Source organism: Sinocyclocheilus rhinocerous, unplaced genomic scaffold (assembly GCF_001515625.1).
Source record: "Sinocyclocheilus rhinocerous isolate Xijiao unplaced genomic scaffold, SAMN03320098_v1.1 scaffold2752, whole genome shotgun sequence".
NCBI classification, from domain to species: domain Eukaryota; kingdom Metazoa; phylum Chordata; class Actinopteri; order Cypriniformes; family Cyprinidae; genus Sinocyclocheilus; species Sinocyclocheilus rhinocerous.
Window position 1 is genome coordinate 246,203 of NW_015632119.1, and position 5,636 is coordinate 251,838.

Consider the following 5,636-nt stretch of genomic DNA (forward strand, 5'->3'; position numbering starts at 1 on the left):
AAAATACCATCTAAACTTTTCTAAAGACAGTAAGTTCCCCTCAGACATACATTCATATAAACTCCTGCCCCTAATTGAATCGCGATTTGTTTAGCATCTCAATCGATTTGAATCGTCACGTATTTGAATCGATTTTCAACCGGCTCGCGGTTAATCGTTACATCCCTAGTCACCAGAGAATGCCACATTATTACAAACAAACAAGAGCTATCTAATTTTACCTTGCTTGATACAAGTAGGATTATTCCTGACCCATCAAGTAGTCTGTGTTAATTGGGACAGGTGTGATAGCAGACTGGTCCTCAAGTGATGGTTCATGACCCAAAAACCAACTGAAGCTCAGTTCTGAGGAGGATTTTATACAGAGTTATATACAGCAGGGAAACGATATTAAACGCTATTAAAAATGATGGTAACACTTTATTTCGATAGTCCACTTTAGACATTCTATTAACAGTAAGTAACTTTGCAACTACATGTCAACTAGCAGTTAGTAGAGTATTAGTAGACTGTCTGCTTAATATCTTCTAACACTTTCTTTGTCAACTTATTCTACTAACCCTAAACCTACCCTAACAGTCTACTCTGAGAGTTAGTAGACATGTAGTTGCAAATTAATGAGAATTAGTTGACATGTAGTTGACATGTAGTTACAAAGTTACTTATAGTTAATAGAATGTCTAAAGTGGACTATCGAAATAAAGTGTAACCAAAATTATTTATATAAGCATGCATGTTTATGATAGCAAAATAAATTGACTTATGAACTTTTGAAAATGGAGGAGAAAAAGCTTACCATTTATTGAGTTTTTAGAACATTTTTGATGATTTTGGTAGTGTTGGGTTGCTACTTGATGTCCAAAGTAAAATCTAGGTCCGAAAGCAAAAACCATAACTAATGAATTAGCAGGCAGAGCATAAATAGCAATATCATTTTTCAAACAGTTATAATCATTTCCATTCGTGCCGCTTGCTTGGTTGTCACTCACTCAGTGGAAGACACTGTGACACTTTGGACGGAGATCAGATGCACAAAGACATTACAAGCCCAAATGACGCTTGGACAGAATTCAACCTCAGAAACGTTAGACCAAACTCAGCATTACGTTTCTTCACTGCAGCTCTATGTGCTTACAATTTACCAACAATTATCAGGTGCATTAGCGTCACTGAATAAACTTGGCACGCACTTGCCACACTGCCAGATGTCCAGGCGCAGTTACCTGGCTCTTACACTCAATTGAAATCAAACAACAGAGCTAATTTGTCACAATCAAGAAATGGAATCAAACTGCTAGTCAGCTGTAAATTTAGTGTGTAGTGACTGCAGTAGGCATGAGGCTTCTGTGCCAAAAGGGAAATGAGAATGCATCTCGATCAGTTACGAGAACCAATGATGTCATACTTGGATTAATGCATTGTAAAGAGCGAAGTGTGAATGCACGCATGTGGGAATGCGATTTGAAGTCAGAAGTTCCGAGTTCTCAGTACAAACTTTTGACTGGAATGCCTACTCAAGTCGAGTTCCGACTCAGAAACTTGCAGGAACTACAACAATTAATATATAAGCAACTAGTAATATATTGTTATTAGCACTTCTGTTTGTCTGTGTCTCACTAAACTCAGTGGTGCACACAGTACTGTCCAACCTGTGGATGTGATACCGCTTTTATATCTGTTTTTATTGACTGGTATTGCTAACATTGGACTTGTCCGTCTTGGTTTTCTGACCTGTGTACTGGAACGCGGTCAACTCGGATGTGATGTCATTCCCAACTCCGACATCATACTTCTGAGGTAAATGGAACTCAGCATACATTTGGGGGAAGTCGTGGCCTAATGGTTAGAGAGTCGGACTCGTAACCCAAAGGGTAACCCGGCAGGGATTGTAGGTGGGGGGAGTGAATGTACAGCGCTCTCTCCCACCTTCAGTACCATGACTGAGGTGCCCTTGAGCAAGGCACCGAACCCCCAACTGCTCCCCGGGCGCCGCAGCAAAAATCAAGTATGGGTCACCATACTTGGCCACATGTCACGTCACTTTCACTTCACTTTCATTTTACAACTTGAACTTCATTATGATATCAGGACAGTTGTATCATCCAAACATTTTTTGCTTTATGCTCTAAAAAAAACCTAAATTCATTTTCATCATTGAAGACAACTTGAACTTCATTATGATATCAGGACAGTTGTATCATCCAAACATTTTTTACTTTATGCTCTAAAAAAAACCTAAATTCATTTTCATCATTGAAGAGGTGTATTCTAATCACTGCATTTTTTTAGTTTTAGTTTTAAATCAATTGAAAAATCTAGACAAATAATGAGCATATGTCATTGACCTAACTATTTTAATCTATCTGTTCCTCGTACAAAGCTACCACATGAAGTAGGAACACTTGGAATAACACACACAAGTTGTATGAACTATATTTATGATATTTTTATAGAGCTTGTTAGTTTTTCTTGTTGAACAGAAAAAAGAAGGTATTTTGAAGAATGTTGGTAACCAAACAATTGCTGGTAGCCATTGATTTCCATTGTATTTTTTTTCACTGTTATGGAAGTCAGCGGCTACCAGCAACTGTTTGCTTACCAATATTCTTTAAAATATCTGTTCAACAGAAGAAAGAAAGAAACTCACACAGGTTTGGAACAACTTGAGGGTGAGTAAATGATGACAGAATTTTCATTTTTGGGTGAACTATCCCTTTAACCAAACATTTTTAGAAGATTATGCCAAATATAGTATTTCTGATGCATACTGTCATAGGCAAAACTAAAATATATCAGAGTGCACATTCCATTATGATGTGGCCGCTCTGATCAAAAAGACAGTTTGGTTGGATGCCGGAGGAGTGTGTGCTGGTGATTATGGGATAGTGTTTCCATGACAGAGCCACATGGTATAAACATTCTGCTGCTGCTGAAGACGCTTGTATACTGTTCTGAGATGAGGCTTCCTCTACCAAATCCATGGCTTTATTCGTGATAGAAGAGTCTGCAGCTGATGTTTTGAGCCCAATTCATCTCAGCACACTCTGGGAATCCAGCTGGTCTTTGGATGCTCTTTGAGATCTTGAGATCCATAACAAACACTATGAGGCAGCGACAACAAAGAAGAGCGCGCACACACACACACACAGCCTGGAGATGGGGGGTAGTTAAGACTCTTGAAGACACAATAAAGAGGCATGAAGACTCTTCGTGAGCAATATGCCTATTAAATCATTAATAGGTTTGTCCTATTAACTTAAGGCCCCTGCTATTAAAGAACATATGGGTGGAGATTATACTGCTCAGCATCGCTAATTAGCTATCATTACAACAAACCGAGGAAAATTTCATTAACATTATATTTTTATTTAATATTGAGGCAGCTGGGAGAGGACCAGAACATTTTAATCTGAGACATTTTAAACTGAGCTCTCAGTGCTCTTTCGGTATATCTACAGAATGTGGGACTACATTGTCATTTGTCAGCAATGGAAAGGTTCTTCATCCAATTTAGTAAATTACAAATTATGACTGACCAAATGTTTCCAAACAGGTTTCCCAAACACTCCCTTTGGCCATTGGCTAGGCAAACAGTTAGTCCCGCCCAAATCTCACACCATCGGTTGAGCTAATGTTGCTATAATGTGCTGATTCTGGCTGCTCAAAGAAACAGAGCATTAAAAAAAATAAAAAATACACACTTCTAAGGGATAGTTCACTCAAAAATGAAAACTGTCATCATTACCTCACCCTCATGTTGTTCATTCTTCAAAACATCTTCTTCTGTGTTCAACAGAAAAAACAAACCCATACAAATTTGGAACAACATAAGTGCGAGTATGATGACAGAATTTTCATTTTTGGGTGAACTATGCCTTTCAGTTTGAAAACCAGAAAGTGTCTAAATACTTTAGTCTTCATTTTGAAAAGTATATCTTCCAAAACAAGCATCCTTTTTGGAAATATGCTGTAGGGGTGTTTGTGCTATCTTTCTTTAAAATAATTACCACTTGGTATTTCCAATTAAATAAAAATGTTTAACTGTTGCGTAAGTGTCCAAATATTTTGGGGCCACTGTGTCAATGATGTGCCATATTCTTACAGTAACAGAGAAAAAGAAGAGACACATAAGAAAAATAAGAGCTCGGTATTGTTTTGTATCTATAGTAAATACAATGGCAGAGAAAGAGAGATTCGTGGGGAAATGATTATGCATATTCATGTTGTAAGAATGATGCTACTACACTATCCTCTTGAGCCTGACGCGCACTGTTTCATTATATTGTGACATGCTAACAGTTAGTTGTACACGTCTCCTTACCAATGCTGATGGTTTTTGGATAATATATACAAACTCAAATATAATCTACATTCGACAAAAAATAAATGTAAGAAACACAAACGTCTGTTACGCTCAACTTTGACAGTTTCAGCCTCAAATTTCACAGCCTTTACACTGAACTAGATATCAAACGCATCGCGGAAATATTAAGAAAAGTTATCCACTCACCGCGGCTGAAATGAAGACAACTATTGGGCAATTAATAATTGTCATTAGACAATATTATCTTCAGACAACAAAATCCTTCAATATGACATCATCTTCCAGGGCAAGTACATGTCGTTCTCTCTTCGCGCGCAGAACGCCAAATGAATATCAGGAGCCGAAGCGCGGCAAGCGCGCCCTGAAACCACACCTCCACCCTCTCCAAACTCTCTCTAAAACAGACTACTAGTTGTTATTCACATTCCTGATGAAGTTATTCACTTATTATCCAGCTTTAGAGCAGTTCACGTGAGTAATGTCACTTCACGCACTGTTTCCTTCTACTGTGTCCCAGCGATGTTCGATTGTTTTTTATTCGGATCTTTTCAATGAATCTAATTAACCGGTTCAAGGAATCACACTTTTTCATCGGACTTTACATTTCCGACTTTAATTGCAAAAAAAGTAGTGGAAATATGTTTATGGGTGACAAACATGCAAAAACCAAGAGATGTTTATTAGGCAAGAGATTGAACCGTTTACAAACTTGACTGAACTGAAAAAAAAAGTAATCTAAATTAACTGCATTTATTGAAGTCAAAAATGTATGTTTTTTAATATAGCTGAATCAACCTAAATATATTAATCTATACCTCAAAAACTACTTTATGTTAAATCAGGTATAAATATCTCTTTAAAGTAACAATTGCAGGTTACCACTTTTTGCAGTGTGTGACACATGAAATTACAATAAACCCTTAATAATAAAACATTTGTGAGGAAAAAATATAATAAAAAGATATGCCTACATCAAGCTTCATCAGAAATGTTGAGAATTAAAAAATTTAAAAAAAACTAAGTACCAGCATTTTGGACACAGCCTCTTCTAAAGTTTTTTTTTTATTTTTTTTATGAACTATTCATGGAAATCAGTCTGACTTCCCATGACATCAGTCACAAAGCCAATATAACAGACATGAGCGTGACCAAACCAAGAGCATGTTTAACATTAAAGCAGCATTTCACTCAAAAATGAAATTCCTCTGATCATTTACAGAAAGCCATTGTATGGCTTATAAAGGCCTAAAGTAAAACTTTTTAATAGTGCTTTTTTTTTGTCATTTTGAAGCTTAAAAGCACCTAAACCGAT

The 5,636-nt window shown here is 36.9% G+C and overlaps 1 protein-coding gene across 1 annotated transcript in view; it reads right to left on the reverse strand.

Annotated features, from left to right (window-relative positions):
- The window catches only part of LOC107742216 (T-lymphoma invasion and metastasis-inducing protein 2-like), a 53,964-nt gene extending 49,332 nt beyond the window's left edge, over window positions 1-4,632 (reverse strand). Inside the window, exon 1 of the mRNA XM_016555113.1 lies at window positions 4,511-4,632. The gene's annotated coding sequence lies outside the window, so the exon portion shown is untranslated. The remainder of the gene's footprint in view (window positions 1-4,510) is intronic.
- Between the last annotated feature and the right edge of the window lie 1,004 nt (window positions 4,633-5,636).